The following is a 27,785-nucleotide window of genomic DNA, read 5'->3' as shown; positions in this document are numbered from 1 at the left end:
TTATAAAGTGGCGCAGGTTGTGCAATATTATAACTGTAGTGTAAGTTTACAGTGAGGTAATTATACTTATAAGTACAAACAGTTCTACAAGGAGCACTTGATGGACTGATTGAGTGCGTTTATAGTTCTTGGGATGAAACTGTTTCTGAAACGCGAGGTCCGTACAGGAAAGGCTTTGACGCTTTTTGCCGTGGTTGAGGTAGTGTGTACTTGAAACTGTATACCGATAATTCTCTTTCCAATCAATTGCTTCTGTGATTCCACACTCAGATACAGTGATATAAATACTCCGAGTGGTGCAGTGAGAGTAATATGGAAAAAGATGATCCGCAGTGGCAACGCTTAGGGAGAAGCTGAAAGAAGAAGATGCAGTGAGCGTAACAACACTAAAGCAGTTATGATATTTGGAATACTATGGCTATTCCATGGACCATTATATTGCTACAGGTTAATTACAATCAGATGCATTACACTAATAAACAATATGCAGTTAGTTTCAGTGTATTTATAAAGCCGCGTCAGGAATGTGGAGCTAAGAAAGAAAGGATGAGCACACAGGAACAGTAGCACTGCTTTGACGCTGGGTGCCGCCAGTCTGCAAAACCGAGCGGAGAAATTGCATACGCCAAGGTATGAGTTACCGTGGAAATGTGCGTGGCTTTACGCCAAGTTTAGGTTTTATACATCGCGATTTGAGTGTGGAAATGGGAGTACGCAACATTTCTGTGCGTACGCACCGTTTATACATGAGGCCCCTGGTGTGGTGCCCTGAAATAGGGAGCAGATGATGGGGAGCTCCATGGAGTTCTGTAAAATCAGCTTTTCTTCATTGGGTTTTATAACCTGTGTTCCAAGTGAATACAAGAATACAAGAAGTTTATTGTCATATACACAGTAAAAAACTCATGTTAAAACCATGTAATGAAATTCTTACTTTGCTTGCTCACCTTCATATGCAAAGACAGACAAGACAAAAGAAGTATAAAAATAAATAGCAATTACAGTTATAAGATTACAAGATAAGGTGCACAGTGCCTGATGACATACCGCAGCAGTCAGTAGAATTATGAGCATATGAGTTGTGGTTTGGATTGACTTTAACTTTTAGCATTGTTCAAGAGTCTAATTGCTTTTGGAAAAAAACTATGCGTCAGTCTTGTGGTGCGTGATTTCACACTCTTGTAGTGCCTCCTTGAGGGAAGCAGCATGAAAAGCGTGTGTTGAGGATGTGTATTGTCTTTAATTATGTTGTGCTCCATCCTGATGATCCTACTGGTGTAGATGTCTTGTAGGGAGGGGAAGGTTGCTCCAGAAATATGCTGTGCAGTTTTAATTACTCGCTAAAGTGCCTTCCTTTCTTGCAAAGAGCAGTTATCGTGCCATACGATAATAGAGCAGGTGATAACACTCTCTATTGTACCCCTGTAGAAATTGGTGAGAATTTTTGTTGGCATACCAAATTTCTTCAACTTCCTCAGGAAGAACAGTATTTTGTGTGCTCAGTTAATGAGTTGTTATGTATTGTAAGACTAAGTCAAATCCTCGCTGATGTGGGTTCCAAGGAATTTGAAGATTTTTACTTTCTCCACCTCAGCCTCATCGATGTTAATGGGAGTGTGCTGCAGCTTCCTCTTCCTTGGGTCGATAATCATCTCCTTGGTTTTATCTGTATTCAGGAAGAGGTTGTTTCCCTGATACCAGGCCACAAGTCCTGCCACCTCTATCCTATAGTCTGTCTCTACCCACCCAGTAATCAACCCTATGACTTTAGTGTCTTCAGCAAATTTAATGATGCTGGTCTTGTTCTGAGAGGCCACACAGTCATAAGTAAACAGGGAGTAGAGCAGTGGACTCAGCACACAGCCTTCGGGGCAGCCAGTGCTGATTGTTCTTGTTCTGGTTTCCCACTCTGAATGACTGGGGTCTGTCTGTAAGGAAATTCAGCACCCAGCTGCAGAGGGATGATGTCAGTCCAAGGGAGACAAGTTTATTGCACAGTTTCCATGGAACAACTGTATTGAATGCCGAGCTATAGTCAATAAACAGCATTCTTACATATGTGTCCCTGCTCTCCAGGTCTCTCAAAGCATTTCAACACAATAGGGGTGAGTGCAATGGGACGATAGTCATTAAGACAGCACGCCTGGGATTTCTTTGGAAGGGTCACGATAGTAGTGGTCTTGAGGCCGGTGGGCATGGATGCCTGTGCCAGGGACAAATTGAATATGTCCAATGAGCAGGCCCTGAGTGTGCGCCCTGGGATGGAGTCAGGGCCTGTTACCTTACGAGGGTTGATTCGTCTCAGGACCTGACGCACCTCTGCTGGTGTCACTGACAGCGGTGCATTGTACGTGCCTCCAGTGACTGGCGGCTCCCCAAGGCAATGGGTGTTAAGCTCCTCGAAATGAATATAGAACTCGTTAAGCTCATCTGGCAGTGTGGCCTGGCTTGCTGTAGCCCGCAGTGTCCTCTGTTTATAGTCAGTAATATGCCAGTGGCCTGAATTGCTCTTCACAGAGTGTGATAAAATAAATTAGTTACTGATTTTCTGGATTCCCTTTTTGCCCACTGGAGTCTTCCCTCCACTATCACCAATGATAATGGATTCTAGTTTTAGTGAATTCTCTGATTTTCTGACCATGTGGGACATTCTGGACAGCCCTATGTCACCTCCAGTCAAATGGCTGAGTCGAGAGTTTGATTCTGACTTTAGAAAAAATGGCATTAGGGTTTACCTGGCTGAGGGCTTCCCATTATCAACTGCTCTTCTTCTACTTTCCTCCATTACAGATAGCCACACAACAATTCAGTACAGACAGATCTCCTGCACATCTTATGTTAGGGTGAAAACTGCAACTTCCTCTTGATTATTTGTTGCCCCAGATTGCTCTTATTTTCTCAGTAAAATACAGCCTCCAAATATCAGAACATGATGAAGATACATTTTGACCAGACATGAAGAGTGTTGTCCCTGAATGGGTCAGGGTTTATCATCCCAAGCTACTGTCTTTCTGGTCCTCACAACCACAAGTTCTTAAGCATCTATGAACTTATAATAATAATAATAATTATACATTGTATTTATATAGTGCCTTTGCCATGCTCAAGGCACTTCACAGAGTCTTAGAAAAAAACAGCAGGGTATATGTAACATTGGATACTTACACTTTCCACCTCCTTGATGGATCACAGCGACATTTAAGCTGCTTCCAAAAGATGCCACCATCAATTCCAATGCAGAGGCCTATGTAATCCTGATAGCCTGGAAGATGTTTGTGTACTCGCCTTCATTCCTGCTGGATCCCAAGCTGGAGTACTGGCCTACATTGACTCGTCAACCGATTACAGCTCCGTTTTTTGCAGGGTACCCTCAGGGACTATATCACTGATCTTTAGCAGTTTATAATGAGAATATCCCCTCCTTGTGATTTAAATAGAAAACCTAGCTTGATTATCCTGTTTTGTATTTGTATGTATGTTTCTTGGGGAAGGTACATCTAACGGGAGGGATTCTGGGTAACTGTTGTTTTTGCTTGGTTTTGCCACAGTGCTGTGTTTCATACTGTTTTTCCTTGGCTTGTGATAGTAAACCCCTGCAGATTTATTTTCTCCAGCCTTTTGGAGTTTTTCTTTTGTTTTGTCTGTCCTCCTAGCCATCAGACCTTACTTTATTCTTTGTTACTTAGTATTGCCTAATTTTATTTTTATATTTTTATTTATTTTTTTTATAAACTTTTCTTTCTTCATATTGTAAAGCACTTTGAGATATATCATTTGTATGAAAACATGCCATATAAATAGATGGTGTTGTTGTTGTTGTTGTTGTCTTATTGTGTACTCTTTTGGTGAAACATAGTGACAAGTAAAGGTCTAATGCATGTGAAGGTTATGCCATCTTAAGTTTTGCAGTATAAGAGTGTGTATATGGCATCAATGACCATGTAATATTCATATAGTGATGCTGTGTTAAATGGGGTTTCTCCAGTTCTTTTGCACGTAGATTTGGGTGTGTTAGGATAATTGCTGAATCTAAGCTGGCCCTCTGGGAATGATTGTGATCTCCAACAAATTGGTGTGCCATTTGGTGCTGGTTCCTTCTTTTATCCAGTTCAGGCACTGGCTCTCTGCAACCCTGCACTGAGTATTTTAGCTCACAAGATGGATGGATGAATGGATCAATAGATAAATAATGCATAAATAAAAAGCAAAGTTTGCTACTTGTCAAATGGATTTGCCATAGGGTCTTTGTGAGGACAAGGTGAAGGTCAAATCTATTTTTAAAAGTTACACCTTAAACTCTTAAGGGGGTGTATTTTCTTTTTTCAGCTCATTATGTTTATAAATTGAATTAACTGCATAAGAAATCATAAAATGCAACTGCTCAGATTCTTACTTTAAAAAAATAAGTTTGATCAATATAGACACAGGTACATAAAATGTAAAAGTACATAGATAATGATTTTACAAAACATTGGTAAGATGCATTCAACCCTGAAATGAATAAAGCAGTTTAAAAATTAATTGGGTGTCTCTCTAAACTATTTCTTTATTTATTTAACATTAAATCAAATAAAGTGACAGTAAAAATGTCACATTCTAGTGTAATTAATTAAAGCCTATTTGCCTTAACAAATAATGTATTAGAGTATTCGCTAGTAATTCTGTTTTAATAGATCAGTTTTATTTTCTTTGATTGTATCTTGCTGCTGTGGTAAGGGCTATTCATGCCTGAACATTTATTTACAGAGATTTTCTGCTTACCGAACTGAACCAGTGTCTTTTATGTTTATGCTGGGTACTTAAACACAATCACTGCAGAGGAAAATGCAGGGTAAAGTGGAAATAAAATCAGTCAATTTTTGGATAGAGGATTTTATCATGCTTTGTTCTACTGAATATGTTTCTGAAGCAATAAATGAAGCAAAAAAAACTTCAGAAAAAAGTTACTTCTTGCTAGTTTACATAAATGCTTCTGAATAGAGAAAAAATATTTTTATATTTAAATACTGTATATTACGGGAAGGTGGCACAGTGGCACAGTGGCAGCGCTGCTGCCTCACAGTTAGGAGACCTGGGTTCACTTCCCAGGACCTCCCTGCGTGGAGTTTCTCCCCGTGTCTGCGTGGGTTTCCTCCAGGTGCTCCGGTTTCCTCCCACAGTCCAAACACATGCAGGTTAGGTGCATTGGTTAGCCAAAATTGTGCTTGGTGTGTGTGTGTGTGTGTGTGTGTGTGTGTGTGTGTGTGTGTGCCCTGCGGTGGGCTGGCACCCTGCCCGGGATTTGTTCCTGCCTTGTGCCCCGTATTGGCTGAGATTGGCTTCAGCAGACCCCCCTGACCCTGTATTAGGATATAGTGGGTTAGATGATGGATGAATGGATATTATGGGAAAATGCAGGGTATAGGATTAAACACGCTCACCTTTGGTTACATTTGCCATTTTACTATGTTTTGATGCCTGGCATAATTTGAGGTCCAAATAATACAACTATTTTAGAATAATTTCTCTACATTTAACCATAAAATTGCCCTATATTAGCAATACATATACAATTTTTCACCATTTTGATTATTTCACATAAGCAGCATTGTGTCAAATGATTATCAGTACTGCCATATAGTCCTAAGAAGTTAGATTTGATGTCTGGTCTGTGTGTTTGCATGTTCTCCTTGCGTCCATGTAGGCTTTATTCAAGTACTTCTGTTTCCTCTTCCTTTCCAAACACATGTACGTGTCTCTGCTCAGGACTTCAACTCACTCTTCTTTCAGACACACATTCTCCATCAGATCAGACATTCCAAAGTGTTGCTGGAATTACAAGCAGCAAGTTCTGGCAGTGTGCTAATGAAGATCTGCATCAGTCAGTAACCAATTAGGCTGCTAACTGTCAAACGGCTTCTTGTGTAATGATGGCTCTTTTAGCTTTGTGGTTACACTCACACCTCCCCCTTAAGCGAATTCACACTTTGACACCATTTGTCTCCACTCAAGAATTTGCTCATCCAGTAACTCTCTAACAGAACATAGAGCATACCCTAGAGATCGTTGCAGTAAGGACCGAGCACAAGTTACTGGAATTATAAACTGCAAGTTCTTCCACAGTTTAGCTCAGGTGCCAGAGCAAGACGACTTGTAATCACAAAGTCCCATGTTTGATCCTTCTACTGTCTTGGGAAAAATGTCTGGCTTTAGGATGTCTCCCCGAGTGACTTCCTGAGCACAGACTGCAAATAAGATAGTGTTTTTTTATTAATATATGAGAGTATCCATGACAGTACTGACATCAGGGTTACATGTTGCCTTGCTTTTGATGCTGCTGTAGCAGGCACCATATCCTTAAATGTAAAATATTTTTTGAAAATGAATTCATATAAATAGCTCAAAACATTGAATATATTAAACAATATTAATTTGACATTTAAAATGAAGATTTTAGACTTTGTGTTAAAAATGGGCAGAATGATGAGGTTAGAAGCAAACATAAAGAAAAATAAAGACTCCTTGTTGCCCACTAGAACTTGCTCAGCAGTTATTTATTACTGGTAAAATTTTTAATGCTGTTTACTCAATACTTTATTTGATTAATTGCTTCAATTTTGCATGTCATGTTTAACAAACATAGTTAAAAATTTCTAAGAACATATTTTAATTATACTGTTCGATATATTGCACATATAGATTCTTCTGCATTTCAAAAACTCTTTATTTTACGTATTTGAACCAGATATATTGTGTGTTCAATCATACTGGATTTATTTAGAGAACAACAGAGATGTGCTAAAATTCTTCTTGAGGGAGACACAAAGTTGGGGCTAGGTTTGTTGTATACTTTTTTTTCGGATTGTTATCAAAACTGAATAAATAGTCACAAGTCTTACCTACGAATTTTCTAAATTTTGGATGCATCTCAAGGCATACAGTCATCTTTTAGAGCAGGGGTAGGCAACGTCGGTCCTGGAGTGCCACAGTATGTGCAGGTTTTTGTTCCAACCCAGTTCCTTAACGAGAACTATATTATTGCTGATGAAGCACATATTGCTTAAGTGACATTTTAATGCTTCATTTTAGTGGTCTCGCTTGTTAAGGTTCTCCAACCTTAATTGCTTATTTCAATCTTAAACTGCTGCATTCAGTGTTTTAATTGCTCCTTATTAGCAATAAGATGTAAAAGACAAAGCAGCCAGCAGTTCTCCAGCTAGCTTTTTTCCAATTACATCTGTGTGTGTTCGTCATGCACGGTTTGATTTAATAAAACACTTAATAGAAAAATGTGACAGACTGAAAATGATCTGTTTTAGGCTTCAAATCATTTGGATGATATCCTTGGAAAGGAAAAAAATCTACGATATAAAAGCTTTACATTGCACAGACTAACAAGCCATAAAATTAAATAAGGTCTGAGATTGGCAATGATTGGTTTCTAATTAAGCAATTGGGTTGAATGAAAACCTGTAGCCACTGCGGCTCACCAGGACCGACATTGCCTACCCCTGTTTTTCATCTTATTGCTAATAAGGAGCAATTAAAACACTGAATGCAGCAGTTTAAGATTGAAATAAGCAATTAAGGTTGGAGAACCTTAACAAGCGAGACCACTAAAATGAAGCATTAAAATGTCACTTAAGCAATATGTGCTTCATCAGCAATAATTGAGTTCTCGTTAAGGAACTGGGTTGGAACAAAAACCTGCACATACTGTGGCACTCCAGGACCGACGTTGCCTACCCCTGTTTTAGAGCATAGCTTCCATGATTTCACAGGTCATGTGAAATGTACATCATGTGACCATCAATCATAATAAAGACCAGACACATAAAATGATGGCACTTATAATCAAAGCACACAAAATGGCAGAACCCATGAAAAACAAACGCACAAATGATATTGCCAAAATAACAATAAAAAAGTGAAGTCATTGTTTTTATTAAAAACATTAAACAGAACAAATATGTTCCTAATGAATACTTATATATTAAATTTTTTTAAAAAAAACTAGCCAAAGCACCTGTTGTTGACTGAGTATATTTGTAGAACAGATTAAGGAAACAAAGTAAAGGTTTATGCATTTTTTGTATGGTGATGCTGTTGTTATTGCTAGCTGTCTATCCATCATCCACCCTGCCTCTCTGTCAATGTCTTTGCCTTCACGAATAAAGAATTAGTTCTTTTTGGGCCTGATTTGGATTTCAGAATTGCAGTAACTCCTTGATGGGTTGTAACCATGAACACTATCATGTCTAATTCATTCTCTAGGCTCAAGGTAAACAGTTCATAGTGCTTAGATTATGAAGAAAAGCCAACAAACCAGGAGTTAAACAACATCCTTTGATTCTTCTTTGTGTTGCATTGGATGTCCACACTTGATCAAGCATGCAATACTTCTTTTTTGTATGACAGTAAATAGAACCAGCACATGCCATTGCCTGGGTAAGTAATATTAAGCGCCTGTCATTTTGTCAGCTGGTCTGGCTTCACTCTCTTTGAATGTTTCACTTACTCAGAGTCAACGGTGGCACTGTTGGGCAAAGCGTGGGGAAAAAAAAACACACTGGGACTCCAAAGTTTAAAATTTTGGGTTTTGAAGTACTCTGTCTTGTCTGTATGGTCCTAGACAGCAACTATGCATAATTTAGACCAGTTTGGTCAAAGAATGTAGGACTGTATAAGAAATATACAGACATTTTATTATATATATATATATATATATATATATATATATATATATATATATATATATATATATATATATATATATGGGCAGCACGGTGGCGCAGTGGGTAGCGCTGCTGCCTCGCTGTTAGGAGACCCGGGTTCACTTCGTGGGTCCTCCCTGCGTGGAGTTTGCATGTTCTCCCCGTGTCTGCGTGGGTTTCCTCCAGGTGCTCCGGTTCCCTCCCACAGTCCAAAGACATGCAGGTTAGGTGCATTGGCAATCCTAAATTGTCCCTAATGTGTGCTTGGTGTGTGTGTGTGTGTGTGTGTGTGTGTGTGTGTGTGTGTGTGTGTGCACGCCCTGCGGTGGACTGGCGCCCTGCCTGGGGTTTGTTTCCTGCCTTGCGCCCTGTGTTGGCTGGGATTGGCTCCAGCAGACCCCCATGACCCTGTAGTTAGGATATAGCGGGTTGGATAATGGATGGATGGATATATATATATATATATATATATATATATATATATATATATATATATATATACTGTTTATATATATACTGCGGTGGGTTGGCACCCTGCCTGGGATTGGTTCCTGCCTTGTGCCCTATGTTGGCTGGGATTGGCTCCAGCAGACCCCCGTGACCCTGTGTTCGGATTCAGCGGGTTGGATAATGGATGGATGGATGGATGGTATATATATATATACTGTGTATATATATATATATATATTATATGTAGATTAGAACTGAATACATACAGAACTGAATACATAGTGCAGTAGCAAAAAAAAGCACACAAAACTTCAGTTTACTGTAAAAGGCTTCTGAGGGTAGAGGTAAAATGAGTACAGTAAAATATAGCAAAATCCTGAAGGAAAACATTGTATTATATCTAAGAAATCTGTGTCTTAAGAGAACATTTGTTTTCCAGCAAGTGTAAAACCAAAACTACTGAGTAGATTAAAAACAACAATGTTAATATATGCTGGAGGGACACTGTCAAAGACTGGTCACTCACAATCCCCATGCAACACGACAGGGCTTTAGCAGTTTTGCAAGTTGCAGCGTCCTGATCTACAAAGCTGATAGAGACCTGTCCACACAGACTCTAGGCTGTCATGGTTGCCAAAGGTGTGTCTACTAAACACTGATATGAAGAGGGTTAATATTTATGTGATCAATTACTGTATTTTATGTTCTATATTTTGAATTAATTCAGGCCACATTGCATTGAATTGTTTTCACTTTTTTCTGTTGATCAATGTCAAAAATGTCATATTAACTAATGGTAATTTAATGATGTGTAACAATAAAATATGAAGAGTTCCAAGGGAGTGATTTGTGTTTATAGGCACTGTACCTCAACTAACTTCTTGAGTATCTATCTATCTATCTATCTATCTATCTATCTATCTATCTATCTATCTATCTATCTATCTATCTATCTATCTATCTAGAGAGACAATACCTCCCCGGAACACGAGAGGGCGGCCCCCCTGGTTTGCATAGGGGCCACGGGATTGGAGCTTGGAAGCTCAACCCTTTTGGGGCCCGTGACCACCGCCAGGGGTCACCTGGACGATTCCAGGGCCCTGAACTGCAACATTTCCGCCACACCAGGATGTGCTGCTACAAAAGGATCCGGGTGCACCTGGAGTGCTTCCGGGTGACCATGGAGCACTTCCGCCACACCAGGAAGTGCTGCAGGAAGAGCGTCAGGGAGCACCTGGCACACATCTAGGAGCACATAAAAGAAGCTGCCTCACTCTATTCTGAGAGGCAGAGTCAGGAGGTGGAGGACAGAGTTTGTGTGGAGGAGTGCAGGCGGCGAAGAAAGAAAGAAAGAAAGAAAGAAAGAAAGAAAGAAAGAAAGAAAGAAAGAAAGAAAGAAAAGGAAAGGGACTGAGTAATTGGTGCTGGTGATTTTTGCACTGTGCTAAAGAGAAGAAAGTAAAAAGTGTGCTTTTGGACTTGTGTGTCACTGAGCCTGTCTGTGTCCGGGTTAGAGGGCTGTCCGACCCCCGATCTCCCACAATATATAATGACAGAAAATATTTTAAAAATTATAAAATTGTGTAAAACTGTTCATATTCAGTATCTGGTTTTGATTGTGCTTGTTTTTATCAGACAAAAACAAAACCAAATAGTAAACTGTGTTGTGTAGTGTAGTAAGCTTCCACTAACATTAAATTCATATTATACCAAACCCATTAAGTGTACAGTTCTGTCTCATTGTGACACAAAAACTAAACTCCATAGTAGCTCTTTAACCATACCATAATTACTAAAACTAAAACTGAAACTAATATATATAAAAAAATAAAACAGAAATGTCTTTGTAAAATAAAAACTAAATTAAAACTAAAAATACACGATGAAGGAAAACTAAAACTAAACTGAATTTCCAAGTGGGCGGCACGGTGGCGCAGTGGTAGCGCTGCTGCCTCGCAGTTGGGAGACCTGGGGACCTAGGTTCGTTTCCCGGGTCCTCCCTGCGTGGAGTTTGCATGTTCTCCCCGTGTCTGCGTGGGTTTCCTCCGGGCGCTCCGGTTTCCTCCCACAGTCCAAAGACATGCAGGTTAGGTGGATTGGTGATTCTAAATTGGGCTTGGTGTGTGGGTGTGTTTGTGTGTGTCCTGCGGTGGGTTGGCACCCTGCCCAGGATTGGTTCCCTGCCTTGTGCCCTGTGTTGGCTGGGATTGGCTCCAGCAGACCCCCGTGACCCTGTGTTCGGATTCAGCGGGTTAGAAAATGGATGGATGGATGGATGAATTTCCAAGTAAGGTCAGAAAAAATATAGAAATAAAAACTAATATAAAAAGGCAAAACTATAATAACCTTGATATATTCACAAATATAAATAAGAATAGAAATCTATAATCTATATACTCTCTTTCTCTATATACATATATATAAAATACAAAGTTAACTGATTCACACACTCATCAACAGAAACTCTATTAAATACCCCAAAATCTCAAAAATGCTCCAACAAATTTGATAGAAATTTGATGGTGTTGTAGAAAAGCAAAAATTAGCCAGCATGTGTTTTTTTTATATGTTGATATTTGTTATTCATAATGCTGTAGTGAATGGAACATTTTAATGAGGTGTGTTCTCTTTTCACCACACGTGCTGACAATGACCACAAGGATAAATGGATCATACCATTTTAGACAAATGAAGACCGTCTGCAGAAGCAAAGTGAAATGAGCAAAGTTTGACGAATCTCAAAGAAGCCACATTTAGCAAGCACTGTAAAACTCAAGTGCTTGCCAGTTACTGTGGCTGTGAGCATAGTCAATTTCGCACAACTGATCCAGTATGAAAGGTATTTAGTATAATTTACCCTCGCTTCATCTTATCTGCAACCTTGTAGAAAATGATGACTTTAGAGTTATGATTCCTATCAGCTAGTTCTCTGCTCCAGATGATCTCATCAGTGCTTACAAAGTTTAAATAAGAGCATTAAGAAATGCAGCATGTCATCAAAGGTAGCAACTGCTGTTTTTACAAAAGACACTTTTCTCCTGTTTACATGTATTTTAATCTGGATGCCTTTCTGAGAAATGTATTGTCATTAGCAATGTGTGCAGGTTTGCCAAAGCCTTAAAGAGCTTTCTTCCTTTTGTTCTTTCTATACACCCACCCTGCCCAGGATTGGTTCCTGCCTTGTGCCCTGTGTTGGCTGGGATTGGCTCCAGCAGACCCTGTGTTCGGATTCAGCGGGTTGGACAATGGATGGATATACACCCACCCCTCAAAAAAATGCAAAAACTACCAAATTGTAGATATCATTCACTATTGCAAAGGTTCACACAAAATGTAACATATTTAAAAGAAAACTTGGCTGTTTAGCTTATTGTTCCTTATTGTGATGTTTTATTTGACTTTATTTGACTTAATCTATGAGGTGAGATTCAGTCAGCCGGACAGTGGCAGGGTGATATACTTAGCATACATGCACTACATTTTGCTGTGTCCATCATATGCGACAATAAAACTGATTACACTACATTTTTTATCAGTGCATAGCCTTGCATTTTGGAAAACGCCAGCACTGTCCATTATCATTGTCATCATTAAGTTCTCAATAACAATCAATGATCAGATTTTTGAAGTTAAAAAAACAAAGAGAAAAGAATAATAAAAAAACACTGCAAATTCATTGATGAAGCCAAGCCACAATTGAAAAGAATGAAATTTTTCTATGACTGATGGAGAAGCTGTTTTTCAGAAAGTGGTGAGAAGAGAATGGGACATTTCTTTTGAGTGAGTAACAGTATTTTTTTTTGTTGGTAGATATTTATTCAAGCCCACTATATGCTAAGACAGTACTAATTTAAGGCTTTGATGCTAATAGAAAGAAGATTTTCAGCAGTTGTTAACTTTGAATAAGCTGACTTTAAACCACCTTTGAAACATTACAGAATACACTGATTTGGTGATGACTTTTTAGTACACAATTCTTCTGCAATCCTTCACCCCAACACTCCCAAGGACTGTATGCAGCATGTTCAACAGTAAGCAGCTCAAGTGAAGTATTATTTTTAGCCCTGGTAAAAAAAATAAAATCAAATATTGTAGACGTAGAAGTACTTAGTTACATAGTACTTCTGATTCATCTGATAAGCCATTGGCACTATAACTAAAGCCCATTGGACTACAAAAAATGCAGTTGAGTAATGCATCTAGTTTTAATCATATATGGTGGCATATTTACTGTCTAGTCATTATTCTGATTTATTTACTATACTACTCTTTGAACTATTTCATATGTATTTGTATTGCTTATTATCAGTGTTATGTTTAAAAACAACCTCAACAACAAAAAGACATTTTGAAAATATTTGAATACATTGATTTTAATATACAGTATATAGAAAACAGTCAGACTTCACAGAGACAGCAACCTGGCAGGGATTTAAACTCTTGTCATTGAAAATGTAGGCAGTAGTGTTTAACACTGCCCCAACAGAGCACAAAATCATCAAATCAAAAAAGTACTTACTAAAGTACACACTAAAAAGAAAGTATAAAATACAGACAAAGCTTTGTCTTACCTAAATAGGACAAGACACCATTAAAAGGTGGGTTGGTCTGAACTTGATTAATGCTCTTCCAACAAGCTTTTAAACATTGCATAAGTTTAAAACATTTGTCTTTCAAAAGATTACTTTTTTATTAACAGAGCAAGATTTGGTTTTCCATCTGAGAAAAGCTTGTGTATAAATTGGAAGATGATTTTTGGCAGCTACACACTGCTAAAATTAAAGGTTCCAGAGGGGTTCTTCAGAGCGATCCCATAAGGAACCATTTTTGGTTCCCAGAAGATTCATCCACATGAAGGTTCCAGAAACAACCTTAATTTTTTTAGAGCTATAACAAACTCCATACAGTAAATAACCATGAACAGATGGTAACAGATTTGTGAAATACTAATGGGTTCTTGATTTTAGAAGGACTCTCGCTGCATACAATAACACAGACCACGTTCAAGTTTTTATTAGTATCCTGCTAGGTAGCCTGCTATACATTTAGGATTTAAAGTTATTTTCTATAAGAAGTTTTTCAAAACCCAAAGAACCAACTTCATATGGAAAGGACCCTTCCTAGATTGAAATGGTGCTTTTTCTACAAAGAAAACATAATCCGGTAAAGAACCAGACACTGCCATTAAATAACCATTATTTTTAAGAATGAAGGACAGTTTTATTTTTGTAGATAGCACTGCTGCTTTTCAGAACCAGCATGCTGAATTTAACCAATTATTTCTGTGCATGTTACCCCTATGTCTTTTTGGGTTTTTCATCATTTACTAGTTTTTCATCTCGCATCACTGAACCATGCCTCTTAGGTGAATGTGCCCTGAGGTGCATTGGCAACCTGTCCTGGCTTTTTTCTTGTCTTGTGCCAAACACTGCTGGATATGCCACAGTCCCTATGACCCTAAACTGGAATAGATGTGTTTGAGAATGTTATGTTGTGGATAATCTAATACTACTGAATTCATTTTCTTTTTTTTCTGATAACTTCTTTTTACCAACCACAATACACATGGATAATGCCTCACTGTCACTTTTCTGTCTTTTTAAATTTTCTTTTTTTAGTCGTTCTGGTTCAGACCATATTGTGTGTGTGTATTCAGACCATTATCTATCTATTTGTGTTTTGTTTTAAGAGCTTCCATAAAAAGCCAAATTTGTCTCCTAGGATAAATAAAGTTCCATTTACTTATTTATGTTATATATATATAAGGAATAATATCTTCGCACATAGCATTTCTTTAAAAGAATAATTATTTTGTTGGCATTTTTGAAGGCTTCAGTTTTTCGTGGTAAACTGTTCGTTCTTGCCCAGTCCAAGGTTGGCCCCTGCTTTGTGCCCAATGCAGTTAGAAGAGGCTGTAATGCTCTTGGATAGATGAGCCTTAAAACGTAATGGCTGGGTGGGTTTGGTAACGCAGTTATAAATCAACAAATATTTGTGTAATGTTGATGCACATTCTTTACAGATGAACCTGAACCACAGCAAGCATTTTTTTCTTCCATATTTTTCCAGCTATTTTTAACACTAGAATTACCAAAGCCTATGAAAAAACTCATAATTCCAGCCCACCTTAAATCCCTTCGCACCTCTCTGTCAGCGTCTTTTGTCTTGTAAATGTGTCGATCAAGACAAATAGCAAGCAGCCTGCTATACCATCCCCCCCACCAATGCAGAAAGGGCACAAAGTTCTCCCAGCTCAAGCCTTGATTATCTGGGAGTGAGGTACCTAGAATTATATAGGGAAATAATAGATTGTTATTTGGAACACGTACATTTCATGTGTGTTCCGTTTCTACACCAATCTATGTAAACACATCGTTAAAGCAGAAACATTTTTCATGTTTAGTAATAAATGACAAAATGTGGACATGAACTGTATAATGTGTGAAGCCTGAAGTCTAAATATCAAATGAACACTTTCAAAAAAGGTAAATGGATAATACGGCAGCTTCCGTGGTGCATATTTGGTAATATATTTTTTGGTTGTCTTTAAAGTTTAAAGTTGAATTGGGCCTCTTAAAATTATCTTATTCTGTTGCTCAGTGTTATATGTTGGTGATTTTTACTTTCTTTTATCAATAATATATATTTTTATGTGTACTTTGCACTACTGAAAAAAAGAAAAATTCCCTCCTTTCACAAAGAAATGGTTTCACCATGTCTAATAATAGTTTTTAAAATGATGTTTTAAATGCAGATCACCCATCTCTGACCTAAAACTTTACAAGTACCGAACATCGTAAAAATTAATATTTTGCTGTTCTACAGATGCATTCATGCTTGAGCTGTTTTATAGATTTTTATTATTATTATTAAGTGGGTAAAATTTATCAAAAACCTCATTATGCAACTCTTGCTGAATGCTCTTTTAGGCTTTGTCTGTCCGTGAGGCTTCATTAGTCTTCACATTTAAACTGTGCATGAAAATTCCCCTTGTTTCACTTGAATTTTATATTGGCTGTACTTGTGTTTACTGTGATGTGTATCCATTCTTATTATCAGTCTGTTCCACTGTGTTTTTAATTCCAGTTTACTTTTAAAGGTGTTTTTTTCATGATTTTGACTTTCTGTTGTAATTTGCTATCTAATTTCTTTTAACCATATTTCTATTCCTTATCATGTGGCAATGCACCGTGTAATGTTCTGTATAATATAGATTTTGATTGAATTTTTGACACATATTTAACTGATTATTCACTGCTAGTACTGATTCAGGTCTTTTTCTTTTTTCAAAACCTTATCATTACTTGTATTTCCCAATATACAATAACTGTTAAAATTCCTATCTTAAAACAGTATGCATTTGTTTACCTGGGTTGCATGTTTCAGAGTGAGATATGAATTTACTTTCATTTTCACGTTTTATCAGGACAGCGTAAAAGTATACAAAATTATCAGATAATGGAACACATTTTATGTACAGCTGTGCTTTTTAGAACTTCAGCACTGTGTGGCAGCTAAATTGCAGACCAGCGGAAGTCTATTATAGAAATTGTCCTTCCATTATCTGCAAGCGTTTCATTGTACAGATTGAGGTGGTGGGTTGGAGTCTAACCCAAAGATGCTGACCACAAAGCAAAACTATAGCCTGGAGGAAAATGACAGTCCATTTAAGGAACACTAGGAAACCAGGAGGTAATTTAAGAATGGTCAATAAATGTAGCCTACCCTCTTACACTTTGGAGATCTGAAATATGACTGGCTAAAAAGCCTTACAAATACAATTTGCACTTTTTTTTTTGAGCTGTTAGGCAACACAACTTGCAATTTGCCACCAAATCCACTGTACTGTATAATAAACTCTTCAGGTCTGAGAAACAGAATTAGCTGAAAATGGCAAATGTTTTTAGCACTCATTGTTCATCTGAAAAATAGTTCTTCTGTACTTGTGAAGTATTCTTTCAAATGAATTTTGCAGCTTTGTTCCTTTGAAGATCACGTCCAACACTGTAATATGCTACAAGCAGCAACACTGGGGAAAACATATAGGCAAAGGATTTCTTTCCTCAAAGAACATTATTTTTGTGTTTTGCAATCTTATATTGCCTAGAGAAAGTAGTTGAACTGGCCTTATTCTGTTCGACTGTTTTTTGTTAAAATCCTCTTGACAAGCCAAACTTTTACCTTTTTAGAATAATATCTGCTCGGTGCAACTCACCACTGTGCTTTTTGTACTCTAATATTACACTTTTTTGTAACCCTGTTTGAATTATAAATAAACCTAGATTTCCTTGTTTGGAGCTGTTTAACAAATTTGTATTTATAGAAATATAACGTCCTACCTTTGAGGGAATTGATTTTAAGAGAAAATAGTGGTGGTGCCCCATTGGAGTTCTGTTGTGTAAAAGTTTTTCCAATCAGACAATTTTATGCAGTATATTTAATAACCCGCTACAAAATTAAAATATAATCAAGGTCAAGGTGAGCTTTATAATCTATGAATGGGAAATTCAATAGGTTTCTTGTTTAACAGCTGAATAGCATGACATTTGAAATAAATAAAGAGATGGTAAGATTAAAAGAAATGTAGTATGCTTTTTCGACTTTCATGAGCTACTCTGCGTCATTTATCAGCTGAACTACTGAAAGTACAACTGATCTTCTATTTCATTGCTCTTATTCTACATTGTAGGATTCTCCTGCTTGTTAGACTGCTAAGACAGAATTTACTTATGATTGGGGATGAGTGACATTCTTAAGGATTGAAAGAAGCTTTTCTACAACATCAATAAATTTCTAGCAGATCTGTCAGAGCATTTGTGAAATTTTGGGGTATTTAATAGAGTTTTTGTTGATGAGTGTATGAACCAGTCATCTTTGTATTATATATCTTTATGTATATACAGTAGAGAGAGAGTATATAGATTATAGATTTCTATTCTTATTTATATTTGTGAATATATCAAGGTTATTATAGTTTTGCCTTTTTATATTAGTTTTTACTTCTATATTTTTTCATGAACTTACTTGGAAATTCAGTTTAGTTTTAGTTTTCCTTCATCGTGTATTTTTAGTTTTAATTTAGTTTTTTATTTTACAAAGACATTTCTATTTTATTTTTATATATATTAGTTTCAGTTTTAGTTTTAGTAACTATGGTATGGTTAAAGAGCTACTATGGAGTTTAGTTTTTGTGTCACAATGAGACAGAACTGTACACTTAATGGGTTTGGATATAATATGAATTTAATGTTAGTGGAAGCTTACTACACTACACAACACAGTGTACTATTTGGTTTTGTTTTTGTCTGATAAAAACAAGCACAATCAAAACCAGATACTGAATATGAACAATAACAATTTTATAATTTTTAAAATATTTTCTGTCATTTGTGCTGAACAAATCTGTGCTAACTGTTGGCACTTTTTTCCTTTTGAAATGAAATTTAGGTGAATTTTAAGGTGTGAGGGTTTTTTACTCTAAATGTCTACAGTGCACAACATGTCTTGCTCCAACGACAATCTGCTTATAAAGAATGCCTTCAATATTGCATTCAAAAATCTCAAATACTGGGCTTAGTTATTTTCTACCAGCCATATTGATATCTGATTCCATCTCAGGCACAAACGATTTATAGACAGAATTTTGCCACCTGCAAGCCTGAAAGGATATCAAAACTCAGAAAATAGATTTTACTGTGTTCTGACAGGTGTGGTCATGAAAATCATGGGGGCTTAGGGAGAACAGGGGTCTTAGGCTTGAATCAGTGTGCAGACCCCACCTAGCTGTATTGAGGGAAACAAAGAAAAACAAGCATGTAGTGTGATAGTTAGTGGCAGTGAGACTTGAATAGCCCACCATAAGAACAGTAAACCCTTAATGAGCAGAGCAAGAGTAGGTAATAAGATTATGGACAGGCACAAAATAACAGAGACAGCATCTGAGATTAAGAACAATATATACATTATCTAAACCTGTTTATCCAGATGCGGATCACAGGAAACCTGGAGCCTACCCAGGCAGGTTTGGATGCAAGGCAGGAAAAATCCCTGGTATGCAATATGTTTGATATGGCTGATATTAAGAACAAAAAGAATCTGATATTTCAACTATCTCTTTTGAGAGAGAGAGAAACAGATATTTTAAAACATAATTCTGCTACTGGATTATTTTCATAATATCAGGTATTTTGAGCTGTGAATATTAATTAAAAAAGATAAATTAATAAATATAGCATAAATACAAAAACACATTAGTATTTTTAGGTTTTCATCACTTGGCAGACTCTCTTCGCCTACCTACCTGTAGTTCAGTAGAGACGTTGCCAACTCAGGAATTTTACATGGTTTGTATCACTTCGTTGTTAAACAACGTTTTTAAAGCAAAAGTGATTGCAGTGATTGCAATATGCTGATCTTGTATGGTGACCTTGTCAGTCTCTCGATCAGTGCCATTTTATTTTCAAAAATCGGTAGTGGTCTCCCCTAGACTTTCTCGTGTACTCAGATATGGGGATGGATATTTCAGGAGCAAACCACAAGACAATGATTATATTATGTACATTAAAGAGCCATCAACAACAAATCAAATCAAATTAATAATATATTGAACAATTATTATAAAAGTAAAGTTGAGTAAATCGGACTCTGCTGCTGCATGAATTAAAAAAATAATGGAGAATGTGTTCAGGTAAAGGAGCACTTCCGGTTGATGGATTTGGCCCAAAAGTTAATACAGATCTACAATTTTGGTGTAACAAACACATTCCAAATTTCATCCATCTATCTAGTTGCGTTTTTGAGTTATCGTGTTTACACACACACACACATACATACACTGTTCCAAAAAAAAAAGGTATTTTCGGACTCAGGGAGGTCTAAAATGTCAAGATTCATCAAAATCTCGAGGTCGATTTTTTTTCATGATTAGTATACTTTCTCCATACTTCATATACTTTGTGTGCGAAGTGGCAGGTAAATTACTGTCAACAAGAAGCAGGCACCTGAGAAATATACTGAAACACTATTTTCTGTCCATACGGTAAAGTTTTTGTTGACCAGCACATTCCAGTTTCAGCCGTTTGAATTACATCTTGATATACAACAAGTGCAAAGAAAGGTGGCACGTAAATCAGTTTCTGTTCCACACACTTTATGAACATATTCAGCTTGCTCTGTCAACACAAATGCTATTTGAACAGCCACCCTCCATCACCAGCCCCAATTCTCTTCTTTGTATGGTCCAGGGGAACAAGCATGGACAGAACAGTACCTCCCCCAGGACGCTAGATGGCAGCCCTCTTGGATGGCAGTGGTGCCTCGGATTCCCACAGGGCTCCATGGGAGATGGAGTTTGCTACAAACCTGTTGGGATCCAGGGGTGCCGCCCGGGGGTGCTGCAGTTGTTCCTGAGCTCGTGTGGGTGGTTCTTCTGCCACACCCAGAAATACTGCTGGAAATAGGTCATCAAACACCTGGAGCATTTCCGGGTGGGCTATAAAAAGAGCCAGCAGTCACCACTCTGGGAGCCAGAGTTGGTAGGAGGGAGATCAAGCTTGCCAGAGATGATTGGTGAAGAAAAGAGAAAGAGAAGAATAATTGTGTGAGCTTGTGCTTATTCGGACTGTGTTGTGCCTGTGGGAACGGGGAAGGCGTTACCCACAGGTGAAAAAAAGAAAATAAAAGGATTTATTTGATTTATCAGTGTTCCTCCTGCATTTCTCTGTGCCAGGCTGAGCGCTGGTATAGCGGCTTTTGTCACTATATATATATATATATAAGGTGTATGTGAATTTCCCCTTGGGATTAATAAAGTATCTATCTATCTATCTATCTATACACGAGAGACGTTCTAAAAGTCAAAAAGTTTCCGCACTTTTTTATTTTAATTAGAAACGGTGAAGGCGGGAGGAGTAGTAATTAGGCATTAAAAAGTTGGTACGAAGCAGAAAAAATTGCATCACAAACAAAGGTGACTATGTAGAAAAGTGTTGTAATTTGTTTTTGAAATTCTTAATAAACAGAGTTAAAAAAAAAGTGCGGAAACTTTTTGAACCTCCCTCATATATATATATATATATATACATATATATATATATATATATATATACACACTAGCCATCCCCCGTGGCTTCGTCAGCATATTAGTGAAACAGGACAGTGAGGAGTGCCTAGCCCAGCTCTCTACTCTCGTTACTCTTCCCCCTCCCCTTGGCCCGTAGCCTCTGTCTTGGATTAGCACGAATATATCGCTCCTGCAAGCGAACTATGATTCTTAGCGCAATGAGTGAAGTCACAAAATCAACCGGAACGTTCAAGCAAATTATAGAAAAAAAAAAGATCTAAATCTGTTAAGTAGTTCTCTCATGAAAAGCGGACAGACATACAAACGGGTCTAAAAAGCTATAAGAAATTTCACAGTTGGACCACGAAATTTTTAAAACCGTTTCTTAGCGAGCACCTATGGGTCAAGGGTAATCTACATTCCAAATATTCAAGTCCCAAGTCCTTATAGTTTGGGAGATTTTGTGGTATTTGGCTTTTATATATATGTATATATATATGTACCGTATATATATATACTGTATATATAATATACATACAATAATAGATAGATAGATGTATCTTCCTCATTTGAGATCACAGATAAGCCTCAAACTTTTGAATTATCAGTCTTCTGATTTTTGATCTTAAGGCTTGGTTTCTCAGAGCCTGATTTTGGCTTCACGTGTTGGTTTTGATTACGGTACTTTCTACACTTTACTTGCTAGGTTCTACCTTGGTACAAGGGATACTGTACATAAAGTATTTGTGAAATACCACAGTTAATGCTCAAGTCATTCCGCTTATGTGTGTTGAATTTTTTTAGCTATAGTGAAGACAGAACCAGAATTATAAACTTCAGCATTGATAGATACCAGAAGTAGAAGGAAAGCATATTAGTTGATTTTATCCTAGTCACAAAGTATCATATATAAATTCCACAGAATTTTAAATGTAAGCCACGTACTGTATTTTGCAGGGATCAGGAGGCAGTTTCCTGCTTATGTTATAAGGGAGCTAATTGCATCTACTGGTGAGCATCGAGGTGGCAAGTATTCTAAAGGTAATGTTTTTCTTAATATCAAAATATTTAAAAAGAGGCTGTTATGGTCAGAATAAATGCTGGAATTTTTGTAATTTTAAATGGAGTAAAGCTGATGTAGGGAAATGAATAACTGAGCAATCCGTATAACAAGTCACCTGTGGACACCTGTTAATAGCATTGCATATTTTATTTAAGTTGAGCTGAATTTATTTTTAATGTAGTACTTTCCAAAATGGATAACCTATGCAGCGGGTTAGAATTAAATAAGAACAAGCACACCTAATATACAATAAACATCCATCCATCCATCCATTTTCCAACCCGCTGAATCCGAACACAGGGTCACGGGGGTCTGCTGGAGCCAATCCCAGCCAACACAGGGCACAAGGCAGGAACCAATCCTGGGCAGGGTGCCAACCCACCGCAGGACACACACACAAACACACCCACACACCAAACACACACTAGGGCCAATTTAGAATCGCCAATCCACCTAACCTGCATGTCTTTGGAATGTGGGAGGAAACTGGAGCGCCCGGAGGAAACCCACGCAGACACGGGGAGAACATGCAAACTCCACGCAGGGAGGACCCGGGAATCGAACCCAGGTCCCCAGATCACCCAACTGCGAGGCAGCAGCGCTACCCACTGCGCCACCGTGCCGCCTACAATAAACATGTTTTATTGAAACATTACGAAGATAGTCCAAGGACATTGCACAGTGAAATAAGGAACTACAATAATATGCATATTAGTGAAAAGAATTCATGTCTTTTTTTAAGTATGCTATTTGTACATTTACACTCTGCTGATAGTGTTTTATGAAGCAATATTCCAGGTGTAAACAATATTAGTAATTAATCTGCAAACTGAATTGTCACATATTTACATTGTTATTGCTGAAAAATACTTTTTTCATTGTATCATTATTACATTTGCCAACTCCTAACAGTTATTTTCACAAGCATTTGACTTACTTACTAACATCACATAGATAACAGGCCTCTACAAATAGTAATTCATATGGCTGCTTAGATTTTCTTTGGTTGGTTTGCAAACAAGTAATATGAACAAAACATATTGATCACTGTGATTTGTGAACTTGTCTGTTGTAATGGTTTACAAGCTCTTTGTAAATGACTCCCACTGCACACCACCCACAGTTTGCTACACATTTATTAAAGAATTAATCTTGGAGGGAGTTGTTTAGTTTTCTGGGAGAATATTACCAAAGGCAAATGTATTGCTATATTGCAAATTGCATTGTTGCGGACTTTCTGACTCTTTGCCACTTTTTTCATGATGTGTGTAGCCTGTCAAATTTACCCTTTCTGTTGCCTTTTCATTGTGATACCAGTGACAGATTGAAGAGACTCTCATCAGGGCACTACCCACCTCCTTGATGTTATTACATGCAGTCAGTCAAATACGTTTCAGTCTATTTGGAACATATGTATGCTGCTATATCTATATTTTAAGATGCATCAGTTTATTTCAAGAGTAGAAACTGCGGTATCAGCAAGGTAATTGAAATGACAAATCATAATGGACCATCAATGTTATTATTGTGGAAATAACTGGAACCTCAAACGGTGACCCTTACATTAAATTGTTATTAAAAAACAGATGTAGTGCACACACTACCTAAATTTATAAGCATACTGCAGCAGTTTAATTGACATTTTTGAAATTTAATTGTTTATGACTGTCATCATGAGAGCAATAGCAGTGTTGGGACAGTATCCTGATAAGCCCATCAACTAAACAACTCATAAATGAGCAATTAGGGAATTCATCTGTATTGCTATTATAATGAAACAATACCTTTTCCTTTCCAGTGTTACAGAGTATATTCTTTGGACTTTTGTTTTTCTGTTTGCATGCTTTGTGATGAGGCCAATCCGTCTTGCCAAGCGTCTTGCCCTCCATGTCTCACACTGACATTCACAAGTTTCTGAAAATAAATTTTAAAAGGATAATTTACAAAGCATCGTGATATTAAAAGTACAGTAAACGTATTTACATTCGGTTTAAGAACTAAAAAAATTAAAAATGAGAGCTGCTTCTTGTTGTACCTCACTACAACAAAACATAACTTTCTATCTAAATTTTGTAGAAGTAGTTAATTCTTGTGCATACCAATTAATAAGGCAGAGTGTGTATTCTTGATAAGTCAGAAACAGTGAAATAAGTCTAAAAGCTTCTTAATTCATAAAGTTTATCATGAAGTAAAACAGAACTGAGAAGACCAAACACTGTTTTATGTTAACACCTCTCTTTGCAAAGTATATTTATCCAATATACAGGCATCTAAATATTATTTGCATTTTATTAGTGAACTGGTGGAAATATGTTTGGATCTCCTATTCGAAAATTCACGAAGAATAAAATGGGTACGATAAGGGACCTTTTGGAGATTTTGAAAGTGACAGTTTGTTTAATGCGAGAAGCCTAATATATGTTGGAGCCCTGCCCAGCCAGAATGCCAGTTGGATAGAAGGACCCAGGGGAGAGAGTGTTTTCAGGGCATTATCTCCCCCTGAATACTAGGGGGCAGCCCCCCTGGGTTGCCGTGCCTCCATGGATTTCTGCAAGGCACCCCAGAAGTCGGAGTTCTCTGCATCCCTGTTTGGTTCTGTGGGTGCCGGCAGGGGGATCTGCGGAGGCTGCAGAGCCCTGCTATGTCAGGCTTCCACCACACCTGGGAGTACTTCTGGAACATGCTAATGGGCCACCTGGAGTGCTCCTGGGTGTGGCTTAAAAGGAGCCATCTGTCACTACTTGGGGAGCCAGAGCTGGGAGGAAGACAGACAAAGCTTGCCAGAATAGGAGTGGAGGCGAATAAGAGAGAGAGAGAGAAAGAAGAAGAAAGAAAAGAAAAGAAAGTTTTTGGTACTGTACTTTGAACTGTACTGCTGTGGGGAACCATAGGGAAGCATGTCCCACTGAAATAAGCAAGTGCTGTGGTTGGAACTTGTGACTGGTGTTTGTCTGTGGGAGGTTTAGGCAGCTGCTGTGCCCCCTGCAGGCCACAGTGTTTGCCCTTTAAAGATTCTGACTAGCTTTTTGGCCATTGCAATGTGCATCTAGAAAGAAAATTGTCTACTTTTTTTAGTAGCCAGTAGAAGCCATGAAAATAGAGCTGTGTGACAATCCAAAAATGAGTGTTCCACTGTCAACTGAACAAGAATGTAGCCTAAAGGAAATATACTGTAGATCAGCGTTTCTCAACCTTTAAGTATTTGCGACCCGAGTTTTCATAACAGTTTTAATCGCGCCCCCCTAACATTTTTTTGAAAGGAGCCCACTAATACCAATTTGTTCTTTTTTAATTAATGATATATCATAGATGCATATTTTATTATACCTACTTAACTTTTATCGACATTTATCTAACTCTATAATTATTTTTCTAGTATCAGAATGTAGTTTAAGTTAATTTGTTTTGGTTTCAATAGATGTATTTTTCATATTTTCGATTCTTGTTTTCTTTTTTTCACATCTTCGCTCCGCCTTATTTGTTACCCCTAGGGGGGGCGTGCCCCACAGTTTGAGAACTGCTGATGTAGATAATGGATAAGCTGGATACCGGATCAGCATTGAAAACCATATAAACAGCTTAGCGTTATGATCATTTTTGTTAATTTGATATAATGCATACTCTTGAAAGGTTTCATACTGTGTGATTTGTGAAATCACTCATAAATAAGTCTTTGCATTATATTATCTTTGATTATAAACAACAGCATGACAAGCAATGATGTTCCTAGTTTTCATCTGTCCTAGGTCAAGTTCCTACCCAGCCCCATTACTCTGTCCTACAGAGCAACTTGGTACAGACATATGTTGACAATTCTTGCCATACAAGAAAGTCTAACAGGAGGCACCATCATTGAGAATTATACATCCATCTCAAGGTCATGTTCTAATATCAGTAGGTATATCTCGATAGAATCGTTGTGACATCAAGCTGTATGAAGGGTGACCTGCTACCTAAATAGGATGAGGTAAAAGTCTGACAAGAATCCAAACAGCGTTTTGTTCTTCCCTTTCCTCACCTTTAACAAGAAACTCCTTGGTAATCCTCAGCAAGAAAACATGGAAGCTGATGAAAGTTTAAACACTTAGAAAAAAATGAATAAGAAACATATCTAAGACGCTAGAGGACACTTTTGCCTCTTTCAATCCAAACAGACACACTGAACACAGGGTAAAATCATCAAGAAGTTTTTTAATTCTTTTCTTCTGGTTTGTAGTGCCCAAAAGCACCTCCGCCACCATACACAGGCAATACAACAATAATATGCGCAATAATCAACACAAATCTCTCCTCCACTCCTCCCAGCAAGCTCTGCCCACTACTTCCCAACTCTGGCTTGCTTGCTGGGTCTCCACCAGTGCTGTATGTAGTCCTTGACCCGGAAGTGCTTCTGTCCTTCCGTCCATGTGACTCATCAGCACTTCCGGGTCAGATGAAGAATTGTATTTTTCTTCAGCCTGGAAGTACTCTCTGTGGTTCCATCACTGTGACTTGGGAGTACTTCTGGGATATACGGAAAGTAAAGACTCTCAGGTCTCCCTGCAGCATCTCCTGGCGGCACCTGCGGTACCCAGCAGGGCTGTGAAGCTGAACTCCAAATTCCATGGTGCCCTGCAGGAATCTGGGGTACTGCTATGCTGTAGGAACATCACCATCTGGTGTCCTGGCAGTGTCCCTCAGTAGCTGCTTTCCCCCATGTTTCTCCTTTTTGGGCTTCCCGGCAGGGTTGAGCAGCTGGCCATCCACCACAAATATAGCATTCCATACAATGAACATTCAATACGCCTCTCCAAATCATCCAACTATCTACACCAACAGAAATTATTATAAATTCTGTTACTTTGATCATTTATACGCAATCCACAGATTATCCATCTTAAATGTTAACAGTGATGAGAGTGGATATGTACTGTCTGGCACCATTTCCAACATATAAAACATCCATTATCTTTCTTTGGGTCTATTGTTGAGGAGGCCCCATTCACTGCTACTCAGAATGTTCCTTTTCCAGGTCCTCCAGCTGCTCACTAGACAACCTGCCTGAGGTGGCCATCTCTCTTATTGTAAGCCTCTTAGCTGGTGATCAGCCAGTCTTTTTGTCGGCTAGTTGTAGTTGCCACTTAATACATCTACTGCTACTTTTTTTAATATCACTAGATATAGTTGTCTCTTCTTTCTGTCTCTCACTCTCTCTCTGTCTCTCATTCGTTCTTCTTGTGGCTCTCAAATTTAAGGCCAAAACCAGTGTCCCATATTAACCTCTAACATCTGCCCTGGGAACAATCACACCAAAGAGACTTTGTTAGGTGCAGCCGCATCATCCTAAATTTCCTAGACAATTTATCAAACAGCATCAGTACGACAAGTGACAGCAGAGGTAACAGAAAAAAAATGAATGCACTATGTGGCAGTGCTGCAAAGTGTCACTTACTTTTGAAATATGTTTGAAGGGCTGCCGTCTTCCTGTATATTAATTCCCTAATAATGATTTCCTTTGATATTTTTAGTATTATAAGAA

The 27,785-nt window shown here is 37.9% G+C and overlaps 1 protein-coding gene across 2 annotated transcripts in view; it reads left to right on the top strand.

Annotated features, from left to right (window-relative positions):
• The window catches only part of LOC114653468 (cadherin-18), a 1,070,530-nt gene that overhangs the window by 274,014 nt on the left and 768,731 nt on the right, over positions 1–27,785 (top strand). For both annotated transcript variants that reach the window (XM_051928932.1, XM_051928933.1), the window contains one exon: positions 22,162–22,245. The gene's annotated coding sequence lies outside the window, so the exon portion shown is untranslated. The remainder of the gene's footprint in view (positions 1–22,161; positions 22,246–27,785) is intronic.

Source organism: Erpetoichthys calabaricus, chromosome 6, assembly GCF_900747795.2.
Source record: "Erpetoichthys calabaricus chromosome 6, fErpCal1.3, whole genome shotgun sequence".
Lineage (NCBI taxonomy): Eukaryota > Metazoa > Chordata > Cladistia > Polypteriformes > Polypteridae > Erpetoichthys > Erpetoichthys calabaricus.
The sequence above is the reverse complement of the archived record's forward strand: the minus strand, read 5'-3'. Positions and strand labels throughout refer to the sequence as shown.